We start from the raw sequence: 19,005 nt of genomic DNA on the forward strand, positions 1-19,005 counted from the left end.
CAGAATTCTATGCAATTAAGAGCAATATAGGTAACACTGCTTTTCTGGTTGTTGTTTTTTTTTCCTTTTAAAGTACTAAATTGACGGATTTTTCTCTTTCCTTTGCAGTGTTCACAGCTGTCACATTGATGTCATGTGAGTAACAGTTTCAGGCAGTTAATTTTTTCAAAAAGTTCCATTTCATACCATGATGTTGTTTCCCCAAGTTCTACATTAATCATTAATTCATTGGGTCTTAGTAGTAATGATAGATGTGATATTTTCTGTTTATAAAGCCTAGGATGGAACCGTATGATTTCTTTTCTCTCCAATATGATATTGTATATCAAACAAAACAAACAAAGGACTGCAAAATTTCCTTTCCTTTCCACACACTCAAATTGTTAGCTTTATTAGGAAGTAATATCTATTATTAGTACGATAGTGGTGCCCAGCATCTCAAATAAGTTAATGCACTTTCAATGAAAGGATGAGCTTTATAAGGCATTCTTTCCATGTCTTTGAAGTGAACTCAGGTGAGTCCAGTTAAACCCATTTCTGCAGAGAACCTGATGCCAGCAGACTCTTCTTCTTACAGAAATCTCCATTGTCTTTAGTGGCATAATATCTCTCTGACCCAAATGATCAAATAAATTCTCCTTTTTTCACAAATGTTTTGACGAAGCAAAGAAATTCTGTCTTTGCTGAGGTGAGATGCATGAATACAGAAGCAATAGGCTTAGATGGAAAAAGGGAGGACACTGTGTGCTTACAAAAAGCATAGCTGCAATGCAGCCTCTGCCACAGTGTCTTTTGGAGAGTTCTGTATCCCATGTTCAGGGTACATGGCACTGCAGCTGCACGTGGTGGGAGCAGTGGAACTGCGCTATTTGCAAAGTGCTTTGTGAACCTGCAGTTGTCTGCAATTATAATGCTAGTATTAGTACTTTATTGAAGTGAACATGTCTGATTAACTCGAAGCCTTAGCCTTCATTTTACAGTAGTTATTTTCGGTATTAGGTACAACAGCAGGGAAGAATTATGCTTTCTAGGCAAATACACTTGGGTGTGATTAATCACTTTTCTCTGGAATCTTCTAATCTTGTTCCTTTATTGCACCTACTTCTAACTTTTCTGAGTAAAAACTGATTAGCTACCTGAGGAAATTCGCAGAAATGCTATATTCATATATTGCATAAACTGGATTGTATAAATGTCTTGATCCTATGAAGATTTAAGTATATGTTGAAATTTAATAATATTCTGAAATTTAATAATTATCAGAAGCTGATAATTCTCTTATCAACTTCTGGAGAATTGGAGACTACTGTTGATCAGTAGACAGTCTTCATTTCCCTCTTCTCAAGCATTGACTTTGGGTAATCTAAGGAGTAAACAATGGATGATTGAATTTTAAGCAAAAAAGATTTAATGTTCACCTTAAATTTTAAATTTGTCATGAGTTTGTTGTAGAATGGTATTACTATACTAATAGCTCTGGTATGTAGGTGAGTGGCACAGCAGGAATAAATTTCATGCCTAATAAATGACAACCTTGGAGAAAGAAAGTTTACTAAGGTGTTTGACAATGTAACTTCTGCACAATGGCCTGTCAATGTGCCTTACCATTATTTAGTTGACTTTTGCCATGAAGCCAGGTTAGGTTCTGTGTAGTTCTGCATCTTGGCTGGCTGGCTAGGAACTTCAATGACACCAACACTTCAGAATTTTTATACACTGACTCATCATCAGTCACTATCTGAGCTAGATGGGAGCAGCCTATTACAACTGGAAAATTTACATCACAGTTGTCATCCAGCTCGTGGATACAAACTTTGTTCCATCCTTCCCAGCTGCCCTTCTATAGCTGTGTTCTGTTGCTGTGCAGACATAATGGAGCTTAGGTCAGCAGAGAAGGCTGCTACCAGTTCCCTGTCTCCTGCAAGGGGTTTCTTGCTAGAAGTTCTGCTGGGAAACCAAGAGTGCCAATATAGTTAATTTTTTTCATCTTCTCAGTTACTCTGTCAACTGCACTGAACCCAGAACTCTTTTTTTAACTACTCTGCATTCTGAAGGGGTTTATTGCAGAGTAAGTAGTACAACAATAGCAACAAAAAATTCAAGGAATGTTTTTAAGAATGTGAAACATGTAGAAAAGAAAGGTAAGCATAATAAATACATACTTTTGTGTATTTATTCTAGAAATTGCTAACCAGGAATGAGGTTCAAAAAACCATTTTTCTACTTTTTTCTAAGAAATTGCAAGTGAAAATACATTATTGTGTGCCTGCAAAGCACTATGATAGTTTATGTGCAGTTAAAGTTATATATTCTATTCACAGTAAATACAAACAAAAAGTCTTTCTACTCTTGTGCTAACATTACTATTAACCTACAGTAGACTTTGGTTTTTCATGGAGCAACAGGTGGTTTTCAGGAGCTTGACTTGTAAACTGGCTCAGAGCTTGTCAATATAATTGACTACCTGGTAAACAATCCAAATGCTTTACTTGCAGTAAGTGACCATTTTAATAATCTAAACATTAATTTTGCAAATAGGGATTTTGGCTAATATTTATGGTCATTTCGACACACAGACACAAGGAAATTGAGGCAAACAAACCAAAGATGTCAAATGTGTTTAACATAATAATATTAAACCTCACGTGGATGTTGTCATTTGGTTTTAAATGCCCTTTTCTGCTCCATGATTCCTTTCCAAGAACTTGCTTTGAGAGGGCAGTAAAGCTCTTGTTATCAAGCAGTTTCCAGAGCTGCTGCATCTCCCAGCTGAGGTGTGGCATCTACCTTCTTGTGTGGTCTTGATGCATTTCCTTTAGAAGAAAAGGCTGTTTTAAATTACTCCTGTTGATCAGTTTTAAGTTTTGCCTGTTTTACTTTGCACTGAAATGGACAGATATCTCAGATGAGATCCCTACAGTAAGTTCTCATATTTTTATCTGCCTTACAAGAAAGGATCAGTCCTTTATTAAGTATTTTTGCATGCAGGTATGTTCAATTTCATTTCAAGGGCCTCTGTGTCCAAATCAGCCTCCAAGATGATCTAAGCAATACTTGATTTTTGGGGGGCAGGGGTATATGTTCATCAGTGCCTCTGCAGACTTTTTTTCTCAACTTCTAATATTAGGAGCTTGTATGTATCAATTCCTTTCCTAGTTGTGCCTTGTGCTGGGTTGATTTACCCAAGTATTAAAGCATGTGTGTGTTGGGAAGTGTAAATTTGGTCTGACATTTTAAGTGTTCTGCTGGTTTGGAGTCTTGTAAGTCATTTATTTCCCTACTGCAAGGATGAGCAGTCTTGGGGGTTCTGTAAATCCATGTGTGTTCAAATTCACCACGAAGTCAAAGTCTTTAGACTGGCCAATGCTTTTTAAAAAGCCACTGGCTGAAATTGAGAAGTGCTATATGGAGTAATAATGAACTCTTTCTGTAAATGCCTGTATGTGGTTGGTTTTAACTGCATAACTGTAGAGATCTTTAACGTTTTCATGGTTTCTTTATGGCTTATATAATTATCTGATTTAGTGTGCAAACTAAAGATTTGTAGCCATATATGAGTAAATATAGGAATATACTGACATCGGCAAATACTAAATACCCAATTATTTTCAAAGAGAAAGTGCTAGATAGCACTTAATTTCTGTATCACTTTATAAACTCCCTCTATTTACGGTAGAGATATAAATCCACAGAATGAATATACTTTTTGACATACTTTTGAGTTTCTTATCTGTGTTGTGTTTATTAATACATCTTGACTAAAACTAAGACACTTCTAAAAGTGTCTCAGAGGAGCTTCAAGTAATTACAGTAAAGAATAATTAACCTAATGCAAAAATACTTCCTTCTTCCTGCCCCCAGATCCTGAACTTGCAGTTATTTTCATATAATTGGGCCTTGTACTTGGGGCAAATTCAGTAGGACTCTTTGTAAGATTGCTTTGTGAGGTTTTTTTTCTCTATTCCACATAAAATGCAGTGACATTACAGAAAGAACAGTGTGTATTCGACGTTGGCAGTCATGATTTTAAAGACCATTAGGATTGCAGTGAGAGTTTTATCCTGCTGCAAAGGGAAGAATCCAGAATGACATAAATTCATGCTACATTGCTGGGCCTGGAAGCTCTTCTCATGGCATGTTATATAAATTTTGGTTTAGAATCTCTTCAGTATACCAAAAACATGATCATTTTTATCTTAGTCTCCTCTATAGCTAGATTCCTAGCTATTAAAAATCAAACTGTTCATCTCTTATCCATACATAAGAGATGTGTGCTTTGTTTTGCTTTCCGGTAGGTGTCAAGTGTTAGTGGCATTTTACCCCATTCCACAGGTGACATTGCCACATCAGTATTCAGAGATAGGAATGAGAGTTTCATAAATCCTGTCCCAAAGGAGCTTAGCTATAAACTGTCAGTTCTGTTAAAATGTTTTAAAATAATTCCTATAGGCATTATATACAATACAATATAATGTATTCAGTGTACTTACACACTAACAGTTGATTCATGAAAGTTTTAACATTTTTTTAAATTAGGAGCTGTTTGGGTTCTGCTGTCTTGAAGGTGCTGGAGGATGAGAAACAAAAGTTATGGGCTATTAAGTTTACTGCAAATGCCCTAAAATGCCAGTAGTGAAATGAAATTCCTTGTTTGTGTATAGAAAAATGTCTCTGATGCCAGGCAACAATATTTTCCATGTGAGTTTTCCACTGTGGCATACTGTGTCAGCACTGCCAACTCAATGGTAAAGTGTGTGCAAACTGCTGCTGGAAAAGGGGAATAGCCTCAGCAATGTCCCACTGTGCAAAGCATGCTGTGCTTGTGAAATGTTGCCTCCTGAGACAAACTTTCTGCCTTCATCACAGTTCCCCTTGCAAAGCAGTTAGCCAAGCCTAGACTCATTTTTCACTCATACTGTATTTGATTTACATCAGCTGAAGGAAATGGTAATATGCAACAGTGACTCTGGAATTTAAACAGAAACCCACAAGGGATCTCCATGCTGAAGGCCAACTTCCAAATATGGGAGAAGAGAAGCAGCTGTAGTAGCCTGGGAAGACATCCTCAGCAGAGCAAGGGACAAAACAGTTGGAAGTATATGAGCTTTTTGGAATTTCTTCAGAAAGGTAATTGCTGTCATGTTTTAACCAAAGTGATGGAATGAAATACAAATACTGTGTTTGCAGAAAGAAGCATGGTTTATGTTAACTGTCTAGGGCCTCAAAAACAGAAGTACATCTATTTTTTTCAATTCTATTTTAAAGTATGTAATAGTGCACTTACTCCAGATCCAAATATCTGCCAATATCAATCTGTTAGGATCACAGTTTAATCAGGAAAACCCATAAGAAAAACATTTGTGAGGAAATTAGTGGGGCTCAGTGCCAGGTCTGGTTGAAATTCTGCCAGAACATTTTCTCTCAATAGAAATAAATTCACCAATATTTAGACCTCACATTCTGCAAATTCTGATTCAAAGTCTTGAGAAGCACTTTTAATATACATATAGCCCAAAAAATGTAAAGGCTCAAAGATTCTGTTTGCTGGTAGATTCATTTGTATTTAGCTGTTGCAGATCTTTGAGGGTTCTGATTTCTATGAGCAGGACCATGTGCATGTCAGCCAGGCACATAAAAAAGCAGTGACCTACAGGCCAAAAAAGAGTAGAGAGCCAAAGCAGCAAGGGCAACTGACAGAGTAGGGGGGGTGCAATGTGGTTCACATTTGTAGTAAACAGGACCACTGTTTACAGAATTCTCTGTACCCTTGTTCACTGGGTATATAGACATGTGTATTATAGACAAGGCTTAAGACCTTTTGTTAGCATGAGGATAAATCTGGCTTTAAGAAACAAACAAGGAAAATTACACCAAAGTCTTACAAATTGAAATGCCATTAGAAAAGCCTTCCTCTTATGGACGTGGGCTTCTTATGAAGGAAAATAATTTGTAGGCTATTTTTCCTACTGAATTTGAAAGAACTGTGAGTTTTCTAGAACAGCTCAGGCAAGAATGGCTGTGAAAGAAACAGGGTACTTGTTGTCCTGGGACTCTGTGAAGGTGGTGAAGGTGAGAGCAATAGATTCTGTTTTTCTTTTTAAACTCCTTAAAGGAAATATTCTGTGTTCTGTCAGCAAATGAGAACTGATGTGTTTCAACCTTTTTGAACTGACTGCTGTCTAAATAGCAATTGAATTTGAGTTTCCTTAAGGTTATATAGTGGTCCATGTAAGAGTGTATTATTTATATGTCATTAGGTAAAAGCATCAATAGTTTTCTGGTTGATGAAAAGTGCAAGTTATATTGGAAAGGACTCCTAAATTTCAAGTCACAAGTCTCTCAAATTAGGATTGTATATTAACATTGAGTCATAGTGATTCTGCTACTGTGCCATCAGTGAAAGATTTAGCAGAAGTGCTGCTATATGACATCCTTATCTTCCAGAGCTGTCCAAAATAGGAAATGTAGCAACTTATATAAAGAGATAAAATTGGTTTTGCCTAACTGAAGAGATTTTGGACATTATTCTGTAAGAAGATATTGGTATGGCTGCTGTTTGGCAGTACATTTTATGTCTCAAAAGGCTTAAACCCTAATGCCTGATTTGGTTCTGCTTTTTAGCTTCCATTCCTATATATGATCATGGAGTCCAAAAATTAATTTAAAAGATTCCTCCTCCCCAGTACATACTAAAACTGTTCAGACTTTAGTTGAAAAATTGAAAAAAAAAAAAAAAGGTGCTACATATAGCTGTAAATTTAAAAAAAAAAAAAGGGGGTTCTGAATGTTAAGTGCTTATAACTTTAGCAGAGGTATATTTTCACTATATCATCATCAAAAAAGTTATTGATTCCAAAAGCTTATATAGAAAAAAAAATCAAAAGCCATTTGTACACATTCACAAATATACCCATCAGGGTATATTTATTTCTAGTTCAAATCCCCAGCTTTAGATTTTTCAGATGAACATATATACTTTGGGAATTATTTTATTCTTTCCCCCTTTTGTACTCTTTCATAGACATTTACTTCTGACCTCCCTCAGAGTCAGGATACTGTGCTCAATGACACACTTGGCCTGACTGGGCATCTTCACGTTCCTGTGAAATGGTTCTACTCTAGCACCTCTTTTCATGAAAGAAGGACCAAAATTTGTGTCAGGGTAATAAGAAATAATGTGTGATATTAGAGTAACTTGTTATCTGCTGTTCCTCTTATATCCTCTTTTCTGTGACTGAGCTTTTCCTCTCCTAGAATTGTCTCTGTTGCAACAAAGATATATATTGTATAAACACAGTACTGTTCGCATTTGATAATTAATGATAATGTGAGGAAAAACAACTCATGCTGTGTCATCACATCCTGGCACTATGGACAACCACGGACACAGTGATCTGAGAAGCACAGCTGTGGATCAGGTCATGAAGTGGGCTTGCATCTAGTCGTGTGGCAGGGAATGCTTGCTGAACAAATTTTTAAATGCCATGCATGCTTTTACCACACAAAACATGAGCTTTAAGAAAATAACTCTACGTATATTAAATATATGCATATTATATATTAAATATATGTACATGAATACCTATATTAAAGCATGTACTCCCATGCACTGATTGATTCTTATCACAAAAAGGGGAAGGTTGGGAAGAGATCACATGTGAGGTAATCTGGTTCAACCTTTCTGCTCAGGCAGGGTCTTCATAGAGCACATTGCACAGGATTGCATCCAAATAGTTCTTGAATATCTCCAGTGAGGGAGACTCCACAGTCTCTCTGGGCAATCTGTTCCATTCTTCCTCATGTTCAGGTGGAACTTTCTGTGTATCAATTAATGTCTTCTGCTTCTTTTCCTGTTTCCCAGCACCGTTGAGCACAGCCTGAATCCATCCTTTCCACACCCTCCCTTCAGATACTTACAGACATGGATGAGATCCCCTCTCAGTTGTCTCTTCTCGAGGCTGATCAGGCCCAGCTCCTTCAGGCATTCCTTGTGAGAGAGATGATCCAGTCCCTTAATTTTTTCTTTGTCCCTCTCTGCTGGGCCTGCTCCAGGTGCTGCATGTCTCTCTCGTGTCCTGGGGAGCCCAGAACAGGACACAGTGCTGCAGATGCCCTTCATTAGGACTGAATAGAGGAGCAAGATCACCTCCCTCAACTTGCTGTCCATGCTCTTCCCAATGTGCCCCATGATACTCTTGGCTTTCTTGTCCACAAGGGCACACTGCTGGCTCATGAACAGCTTGTTGTCCACTGTGACCCCTTAGATCCTTCCCTGCAGTTAGTTTCCAGCAGTTCAACTCCCAGTCTGGACTGGTACTCTCTGTGGAATATTTTCCTTGCATTTCCTTTATGTAAGTTGGGAGTAAGCTTATGGCATTTCTCTCCTAAAAAAGAAGCCTGGAAACAACTTCCCATGGCTTAATGCAAGCCTATTTTCAATCAAAATGTCTCTAACTAATATAGGCTAAAAATGCAATGTGTCTTTAAGTAGGTTTGTGTTTCTCCTCGAGACTGGGAACAAAGGCAGAGAGAATATAATTCAATAGAGACTCTGGGAAAATTAGATCTGAAAATGAGGTAAAGAAAACAGATTCTGAACACAGGACTGAGATGGAGAAAATTTATTTTGGGAACATAATTTAGGCATTCTACTGACAGGACTGCTTTGAGTAGCTGAGAGATTTCATGAAAGGAGATTTTATTTTGTCCATGAAACATTAAAAAGAAGTGAACATAAGAAACATGCTTTCTGTATTTTAATTTCAAATTAATGATAAAGGAGAAGAAAAACATGTTTCAAAACTGAGGCACATTTTAAGAAATTTCACATGCACACACACATCTGAGTACATACAGTTCACATGTCCACAACAGAAACCACTTGGGATGTTAACTTCCTTCTGCTGCTGTAGGAAACCAGTACTTCTATAACTTTCAGGAAGAGTTTAAAATAATATCACTAAGTGCATTTCCAAATGTGAGTTGGAGCAGGGAAGGCCATTTGCTGCACTAGGTGTTGTCAGGAAAGCTCTGTACAAGCTGTGAGTTTCTGAGGACTAGTTGTGGTCCTCCATGGTTACAAGGTGTATCACTGTGGCACAGCTGCTTTCCAAATCTTGCAGCTGAGACAATCCTGGGGGAAGCAGAGTGGACACCACTGGACACTGAAACCTGGTTCTCCTTTTAATCTGTCTCATTGCGAAATACAGGAGTGTTAGTTAAATAGCTGAAGTACAAAGAGAATCATGGTTTGTGGATTTGTGAGGCTCAAACCCTAAGAGCAAGTGCCCTTCAACTGGATAAAGAAAGGGCTTCAACACACTTTGTTTTCATGTCCAATGTACAATGCTAAGAGGATATATAAATATCAAATGCCACATGTTATGATAGGAAATAAACCTACCAATGAAAGAGCAGATGTCATTACATGAGATATGAAAGAGATCATGTCCATGAAATTGATCAGGGTTACATAACAGATAGTCAAGGTTACACAACAAGACCATTGAATTTGTGCATTTTTGGTTAGGCTGTCAGAAAATTTAAGTTCTGTTCCAAATAGCAAACAAATGTCATTAGTATTCTTAAAAAAAAAAGTGAGTGCAAGAAGAACATGAATATATATTTTGAAGAAACACTAATATTGCAGATGCAAAAATCCAAAGCAAATATGCTGATTGTGTAGTCATGAGAGACATGTCCTTTTTTCACAAAGCCTCTGGTGGATGCAGGTGGCTGAACAGAGGTGCTGTGTGAGTGGGGGACCATGGCCTTTGCACTGAAATCCAGCAGATCATACAGAGCCATGCAGCAGGCTACACCACGGGAAAGGAGGAAGTGGAAGCACTGCGTCCTGGCTGCTGCCATTCTGCTCTCTCCAGCCACAAAACAGGAAGGAGCGGAGCTGCAACTCAGACCTGCCTGACTAAAAGAGCATTAAGAAAACATTTTAAAAAAAGCAAATAAATCTTAAAAAAAAGTGTATACTCCCCTAAAAATCCCCACTAGCCCAACACACAAGCAAACAAAGTTCACCTGACCCACAAACAGCCCAATAGGCTGGATCTGTATGGCTTAGATTCTGCTCGGGGTGTCGGCAGCCCAGGGCTGAAGCTGCAGGAGGTGCAAAGAGGCAAGAACTTGGGTGGTCCAGGAGTAGAACAAGAGGGAGTGTGGACATTCAGGGAGCAGAGAGAGAAATCCTTAGTGAATGCAGGACTAGAAGAGCAACAGCTGCTGGAGGCCAAAGGTTGAGATGCCTTTTCCCAGAAAAGCTATGTAAAGAATCTTGCCCAGCACCTGTCCATAGTGTCCCAGGCTCCTCCATTCTGTGATGACATCAAAAGCTGCTAATATATATTAGGAAAAAAAGAAAAAAAAAAGAAAAAAAAAGACAAGAAAAAAATAAAAGCAAATAAAAGGTGGGAAAAAAAAAAAAAAAGAAAAAAAGGAAAAGAAGGCAACGATAATGATGACATTCATTTGGAAAGAGTAATTTAGGAAAGACTCAACTCTGGCCCAAGCTGAGACCAAAATAGATACCTAAGGAGAGGAGTAGTCATCATGATAAAAAAATTTGGTTTTTTTACTGATAACGAAACTACTTAGAAATGCATGCAAGCATAAACTGAGTTATATTCGAAGTGGTGATAATTGCCTCCAATGAGCTTTGAGCCTGCTATAAACTGTTAAATACTCTTAAGTTATGGCTTACTTTGAGACATTTGACAGACACTGCAGGAGCATCCCAGGGAATTAACCATGTAGCTGATAAAAACTGCAGAATGGAGAAATGTGCTTCTTTGCTCCTTATCCAGTGTGTGACTCTTCCACTTCTTCCAAAATCAAACGAGTTTTGTTTCTTTCTACTTTACTGTTTCTTTCTACTCTAACTTTCTGATCTCTGTAGACTGAATTTCAAGCAAGTCAATACATGGGAAATAAGATGTCACTGCCCCCTTGGCCTGCAAAATCAAATAGATGGCAGCTGACACCTTAGAAATGTATTGTCTCGCAGATGCCATGGCCAGAAGATGACTTCTAGGGTGGGAAGAGGTAATTTGGTGCTACTGCTAGTGCTACTGCAAATGTTTCCATGTGTATGGAATGCACCATGAAAATCTCCAGGCTGTTCTCTTTTGTCTTTCCCAGCTGGCATCCTACAGACACACCGAGTTCAGACTTTTTAGTATTTCAAAAGCAGAGAAAGATGCCTTCATTTGAGATAAGAAATAGAAAGTACTTCCTCTGTACATTTTCCAAGGAGCACAAATACTTACACAGGCTTTCCACAGGAAGGGAGCTGTTGTCATTGCTCAGACTGCTAACCCCTCCAAGTTCAATCAGACTGTGGCCAGTCCTGACACTTTCAGAGGAAGGTTTAAGAAACCCCACTTAGGAATTCCCACCCATGGTAGGAGACTGTGGGTGTTCTTTTCACCTCAATAATGTGGCAGTGAACTCTTCCTGTTACTTTTGTTGTAACCTGATACAAATCAAACTCCTTTTGGACATAAAATAGTGCTGGGTCAGAATTTAGATACATTCATTCCCCTACATATGAAAATCCCATTAGGGTGGGATTTCACAGGCTGCATTATTCACATACTGGCAAAATGACATTCTTAAGTATTTGGATTTACAAAACTGATCATCTCAAACACCCCCATTGTAATCTGCAAGAAATACAGATAGAACATAATGATTTGAGATAATGAATAGTAAATACTCCTATCTTTTTGCTGCCAAAATTTACAGTTATTAAAAAACTAGAGGTATTGTTTAGCAGTAAGAATATCAAATTATCTGCTGGTGGATTGATCTCCATGGTTGTGGATTACCTGTTTTCTCTGCAAGAAATGGTATTGCTTATATCTATTTGTGTGCTTTGCAAGTTCATTCATCACTGTATTTTTCAAAGGATGGTTTAGATATTAGCTAATATGTAGTAGTGTCTTCTGAGGTTGGCATGGGATAAGTCTTATTTTAGAAAAAAAGGAACTGAGACTTTTTCAAAATAAACAATTTTCCTTCTTCAGTAGTGCCTGAAATTGCTGAGTCATATTTTTAGGCTTAGTCTGTACTGCCTCTTTTTTAAGTGTTTGAGAACACTGTCTCTATGTGCTTTTATTTCACTTAATTTGACATGAATGGAGTGATTACATATCAGACTCAGAAGTGTCAAGAAGTGGTCTGAAAATTAGTTTCACAGTCAAATCCTATTATAGATTTTTGTCCAATGGTCTTGGATACATCTGTGAATAAGCACCTGAGTTGCAACACCCCAAGGTGTTCAACACTGTTAGTTCTATTCTGCCAGCTCTGGGTATTCTAGGCTAATTCTTTTGACCTCTCCAGTGGATTCCCAGCTCCAGTAATATGCATGGCTGAGAATCCATTCTCTCAAATTCATATCTATAGGTGTTAGATTTCAGCTAGAGATGATGTGATACTACTACTTATGTGTTGGCAGTGTCTTTTTCTCTGAGCTTCCATTCTTGAAATATTTGGCATAGGTAAAGCTTTCTTACATGGAGGTGATTTATTTTCTCTGTGTAGATTATACTGTTGTAAGACTTCTGCATATCTCTCAAATGTTTATATGAACACTTGAACATGTGGATGAGTATTTAATAAAAGCTACTACTTTTATATACGAACAAGACCAAAAAAAAAAAAAAAAGAGTTTATACCTCATTCTTGCATAATTTCTGCATAAGCCATTATGCAGATGATCCAGATTTTCTAAGTACTTAGTGCAACTTTGCAAAATTTTGTCCAAGTCCTAAGCACCCAAGGAAATATCTTTACTGAAATCCTCATGTCACTGAATTAAGTAATAGAATGCACGCATTCTGTAATAGAGCAAGGAATTTACCTCTGAACTTCAAATAACTTCTGTGTTGAGGAAAAAAATCTGGAGACTATGTCTCTCTTTTAGCATTACCAGGACTAGTGCAACAGAATTTTATTTTTAGATATGTGCACATTATTCCCAAACACATTCAGTCTAGACTTAAACACCCTTGACAGTCCAGAGGTGCTCCTGGATATTGCAAAGGGAGCTGTGAAGCAGAGCAGGAGCTGCCCTTGGACTGTGTACATAAACACTTGTAACTTAGTCTGGTTAAAACTAAATTCAGCTTCTTGAACCAGATAAATTTCTTCTTCTGTAGAAATTACAGGGAGTAGCTCAGCAATAGGTAAGGTCAGCTGTGTCTGACCACAATAAATAGTGCTGTGTTAACACAGTGCACAGTCTGTGCTGGCTAGAAAACTGCACAGAGCCTGGTGAGCCCGAGGTTCCTTTGTGAAGAGCCATAAAGGAGTAAGTAATGTATGGGAGGCTTTACAACTGTGGATAGAAGTTGGGGTATCACCATTCAGTCATGAGTGCTGTTGGTGAGCTTTAACATCTTACAAAATATCTCTCAGGGTCTGCAAAGCTTTCAGACACTCTGGGAGATGACAAGCAGCTCACATATGACTCTTGGACAGAATTTATATAGTCTGTGACATTCCAACATGCTTTTTGGTAACAACAGTCTATTACTGTTACAAAACTCCTATTAGCATTCTACTGAAAGGTGATCATATCCCCTTAAATATGTTTAAATCCCTAATAGGAATTTTTGTTTGGAATTAGGCCTGAAGACACAGAGGCAAGGAAACAGTACAACTTCCAGTTCTGTAAGAGAGAGCGCAGACTGGTGCTTTTCTCGATCCTGGAGTCATCTCTGCTCACACTATTTTTTATCTTTGTTTCTTCTTCAGGAGCTGTGTGGTTTACAGACCAAACAATGCCCTAGATTTCCAATAATCTGCAGTGTTGCAACAATGTGAGCTGTGACAAGGTCAAGTTTTTGAAGAGCAACATTCCAGGGTGTGCAATTCATTGTGACTGAGACAAGAATTCTCAGTTCAAAATATTTCTGTGAAGTAAAGACCTTTAAATATAAGTAAAAATAATTCACGTGTCTAAAAGCTAGTTTAAAATCCCCTTTAAAAACAGATCACCTTTAATGTGTTCAGAAATACAGTTCATAGCTCTTTCTGGAGACTCAGTGACAGGCTCCCTTCACACCCTGTGTATTATCCCTCTCACCCAACCGACTGACTAATCTACTTGTTAATAGCTCACAGTCTGAAACAAATTCATCACCCACATCTGTATTGCTTAGGCTGTAGCTTTCTCCTGGGCCTGACAATGGTGGTGCAAAAGAGGCATTAAAACTGAATACTAATGCAGACAACTCTTCACACCCACAGACTCCTGGGTCAGCCAGATATGCTTAAAAGGAATTCCCCTGTGACTGCATTATCTTCAGACACTCAGTAGTGTTTTTTTGTTTGATGGCTGGAGTGTTGTTGTCAGGCTTTTCTTTGGAGAGGCACAATTTTGACTGCTTATTATTTGATGAAAAAAATCTGCTTTCATTACATCAGTTTAGGTAATTTTCTAATCGCATATAATATAACATTCAGTTTTTCTGTCTACAATTTCAGTTTGTCTTAGCTTTTGTATTACTACTAATTGAACACTAGTTCTTGAGTTTTCTAATTATTTAATGTCATAAAAACTCTAAAATAAGTATGCCTAATTCCTGTAGCTCATTTGGGGACAAAAGCTCAGAAATGGGGCACTCTAATTCTAAAATCCCAGACAGTAGTTCAAGTTCCAGCCCTTAATTAAAACTCCGCTGTTAATTACAACACTACATTACTTTTTAGGATCTGATTTACTTTCTGTTATCCCCATTAAATGTGGTAGTTCATTAATGTATTACTTTGCATTGGGCTTATCTTTATCCATGGCCAGCACCAGCCTAGAAAGGGATTCAGAATTTTCTTCTATTTCATGTCAAGCATTCTTGTATTGTGGATAATGTCTATAAATCTATTGCAAAGGAAGTTACTGGTACTCTGGAGCCTTCTGAGACTTAATAATCTCACAGATGGTGACTCCTAAAACATACCTTATTGCATCTTGGGAAATGAGCTTTTCAGTGCAGAATGCTAGAGTTCATAAATATGAACTCTACTTCTGCAGAAGTTTCTGGTTTCCATTGAGGCCTTCAAGGTCCTACAGTGCTTCCTTTAACAAATACTGTCAGGTAAGCTGTATTACCTTCTCCATCTTTAGCTTCACCTGTGTGATGGCTAAATAGCTAAACTTGTATGGTATATATCAATCATCTTTATGATGGTTTTTGGAAATATTTCTTTGAAGTGTCAGGCCATTTGCTGGTTGAAGAGAGTTCATACTTTTTAAAGGACTGTTTTATAGTGCAGTTCAAATCTCAGAAGGAATTATGAAGTGGCTTTGGAATGCTCTGCGTTTGCACATTGGTATCTATCTCAAATCTTATCTGCTTGTAAATAAAATGCTATTTTTGACAGCTACTTACACATATTTTGATTGGAGAGTGAAAACCAAGAAAGGTTTTCTTCCTGTTCATTAATTCCTTGCAGTAAAGAACTCAAGTTAAGAGCTCAGATTAGAAAACATGCAAGGTGAGAACTCTTGTAGAGATTGTGTATTTGCAGCCTTGGTATTCAATCATGATAAAGAGCACATTCCCAGATGATGTGCCTGTGATGTGCAGGTACTATAGGAACAGAAGCAGAAGATTCCAGCTTTTCTCACCAGTGTCCATAGGTCTGGTTAGGAATAGTCCTTAAACCAAACCAACCAACCAACACCCCCTACCCTCCCCACCCCCTCCAAAATACACACACACACACACACACACACACACACACACACACACACACACACACACACACATTTGCACAAAAAATCCAAGCAGATGTGCTTGAGGTTTAGCTGTCACTTTCAGAAGTAATGAAACTCCTAGTATAGAAAGAACCAGAGATATTTTGCTTGGGACAGTGGCTGTAGTGGATTCAAACACAAACTTAACCAGGCTTTGTCTTGAAGCTGTCTGAAATAGAGCATCAACAATTAGGAGGCTGTTGGATTTTAAATTTTGTGGGACACTGAGTTATTGTACAGAATCCATAGATTACTACAGTCTTTTGAACAACCATTGATTCTAGTAACATGTGTGGACAACTCAGGAAATACTTCCTCCAGATTTCTTGCAAGGGCAGTGCATGCTTACTACAATCTTTCTTCTTGTCAGCACCAACTGTGATAACAACTTAATATAGTTGTCAGAAATGTTATGTATTTCTGTCTGTGTTTCTGTATTTCACTTGCTGTCATACACAAAAAGGAGAAGGATTAAAAAATTATAAAGTTGAAGATTGCTAAAAAAACAAATCAAATCCAGTTTAACAGCAACTAAACCCATAAGGTTTTTACCATCAGATGATTTTTGCTTTAGTGAAAAAAAGAGATTTAGGATCTTGTAGCTTTTCATTCCACTAAGTGATCTGTGAAAATACTTTCTGTGATCTAAAATAAGACATGCAGACCGGAAGTATAAATATACTGTTTTTCTGTGGGAAACCAAATGCAGATTCTGGGTTCCTTGAGTCAGGCTTTTTGCATTGTTTATTTGGAAAGACCTTGGTTTCAGTTATACTGTCAATATAAGTCATACAAGAAGAACATTCTTCTATGTGACAGCTACATGGAGAAGTATTTCTTTTCCTTGCCCTATTTCACTTGTTTGTTACTGGCTGTGTAACTGGCCAATGCACTAATTATCTATCCTGTCACTGAGAAAAGCCTTGAGACAATAGTTGCTAGAGATGCTAAAATTTTGGCTTTTTCCTTTCCTTTTGACGGAAATATGATGTTTTTATTTCAGACTAATCTATTGCAAAAATTTCACGAGGATTTGCTGTTATGCTGGTATGCTCTGCCCCTGTGAAAAAGTGTATATATCAGAACTGAGTTATTTTTTACGTTTTAGTTGCTGTATTTTTCCCCTGCAATGTAAAAGACTAGTTCAGGGTCAGGAATACCCATCAAATAGGAGAGACAGAATAGCCTGTAGTTCCCTTTGGAAAGCAATGCTGCCTTGCTGCCAGTACCTTTGCCAGAATATTATAGGTTGGAGCTCTAGTGTCTCTCATATGGGAAAGTGAATAGCTGTCTATCAGTTACATCTGCTGTGTGTCACAATGGTTGTGGGTTATTTGTTATTTTGGGGGAGATAATGGAAGGTGGGAAAATGGAGTATCTGTTAAAATTCCTAGAAAAGTATTTCTTGGTTGGTACAGAGACCAGGGCCCTTGAAGACCACTCAGGAACTGACTCTAATTCACAAGACTCTGCACCACACATCCCCTGAGTGGGTCTGATACAGTTCTGAGAGCTTGTAGAGACCCTGTGTGAGTGAGGGGTGTGCTACACCCCTGCTGGGCATCAGGCTGAGGGAGAGCTGGGGAGGTCATACTGCCAGTGACTGTAGGGGCAGTGTGGATATGAGGAGCATGGTTAAGCCTGTGGATTGGTGCAGTCTCCACTGTGCCGTGGTGCAGTGCTGAATTACAACAGTCAAAACTGCCCTCCCCCAGTTCTCTGGCTTCCTCACTGAATTAGATACAGCTAAACTATGCTCTCTCTAGTGATTTTCTTGATGGTTGCAGCTGTACACTGCTAGGGTATTTTCTTAAGCTGCCATGTTCCTAAGGTAAATTAATCTTTCTTCCCACTCCTCAGCCCTACTGTATCTTCCTTGATAAGGAATCTTTTATATCAAACCCAAAACATTTTCATAGCAGATCTCATAAATAGATGGTTATATACTGCTGTGGCTCTTTTTCTGTATGCATACATTTAACTTACCTGCAGTATTATCAGGGCAGGAGCAAAACCTCACCATGTCATCTTTATCTGTACTGCACATTTTTTTTTTATTCTTGCAGAATTAATACAAGTGTGCACAGTTATCCAAAATATTGCAATTGCTTTGTCTAAGCTCTCAGTGGTAATGGCAATCTCTGCATTAAACATAATTACTGTTGTTAGTATTTTTTTCTGATACATAAATGCCATGATTTTATGACCTCAGTAGCCAAATAATGTTTAAATTCAGATATGTTTGACTCAATGAATTCTATAATCTCATGACATAATGCTGAAGAAATTTGAGAACGTTATATATATATATAAATAAATAAATATATACTCCATGCAAATTTAAAATGTTTTATTTCATTTCACTTTAAAAGAGTCATCAGCAAAAGTGACTGTCCCAGTGCTCACCAATATAATCCAGTGACCAGCAGGAAGGAGAAGCATGGCTTAAATAGAGACCTGAAATTTTCTTATCTTCTAGAACGCAGAGCCTGTTGCTCCTACTCTGTGATGTTTTCCTTATAGTGACATATTTCTTGAGATTATCCTGAGAACACTAACATTTCTTTCAGGTAAAATAAAAATCCAGGGTCCAGATTTATGTTGTCTCTTTTCTGCCCCACTTCTGATGTCTGTCTATTTTCAGACAAATCTGAGCCTCCATGCCTGAAGCAGGTTTAGCATTTACACAGCTCAGAGCAGTGACTCACATCTTGGTTCTGTTCAGTAAAGCACATAGAGTTCATCATGAAATACAAAGTTATTTCCAGACAGGGCCTCTCTCTGAAAAATGTTAACAGGTGGAAGCACTAGTAGATAACTTCATGTCTGCTCTTCAAGAGAGGGTTATTTTTACCACCAGCCTGAGTTTGGTGAGTGCAAGTGTACTATGCAATGATATACAGAAAGCATTTATAGCTGGAAGGCTCTGGAGTGCCATGTCCCTCCCCGTTTTTAAAGCAGAAGAGGCAAACCATCTGATAATGTGTATCATTTGTACATTCATAACACCTACATGAGGACATGATTTGATTTCTAGGCACAGAATTAATCTGATCACTTAGCCAGAGAACTAGGTTAGGAATAGAGACTGCCCAATACTAAGTCCATTGGTGCTTTGATAAAAAACAGTGAAAAAAAGTATTTTCCATTAAAATGCAGCTTATCTTTATGAGATGAGATCACAGTAAGTTTACAGCCATGTAAACATGTCTAGGATTTCATATGCTTTC

At 37.9% G+C, this 19,005-nt stretch overlaps 1 long non-coding RNA gene across 1 annotated transcript; it reads left to right on the forward strand.

Moving 5' to 3' along the window:
- Positions 1–2,011: 2,011 nt before the first annotated feature.
- LOC306805457 lies at positions 2,012–6,504 on the forward strand. Its single transcript, XR_013775215.1, has 2 exons — positions 2,012–2,068; positions 4,982–6,504. It is a non-coding gene; the product is annotated as an uncharacterized lncRNA (long non-coding RNA).
- The last annotated feature ends 12,501 nt before the right edge of the window (positions 6,505–19,005 follow it).

Source organism: Erithacus rubecula, assembly GCF_903797595.1.
Source record: "Erithacus rubecula genome assembly, chromosome: 9".
NCBI classification, from domain to species: Eukaryota; Metazoa; Chordata; class Aves; order Passeriformes; family Muscicapidae; genus Erithacus; species Erithacus rubecula.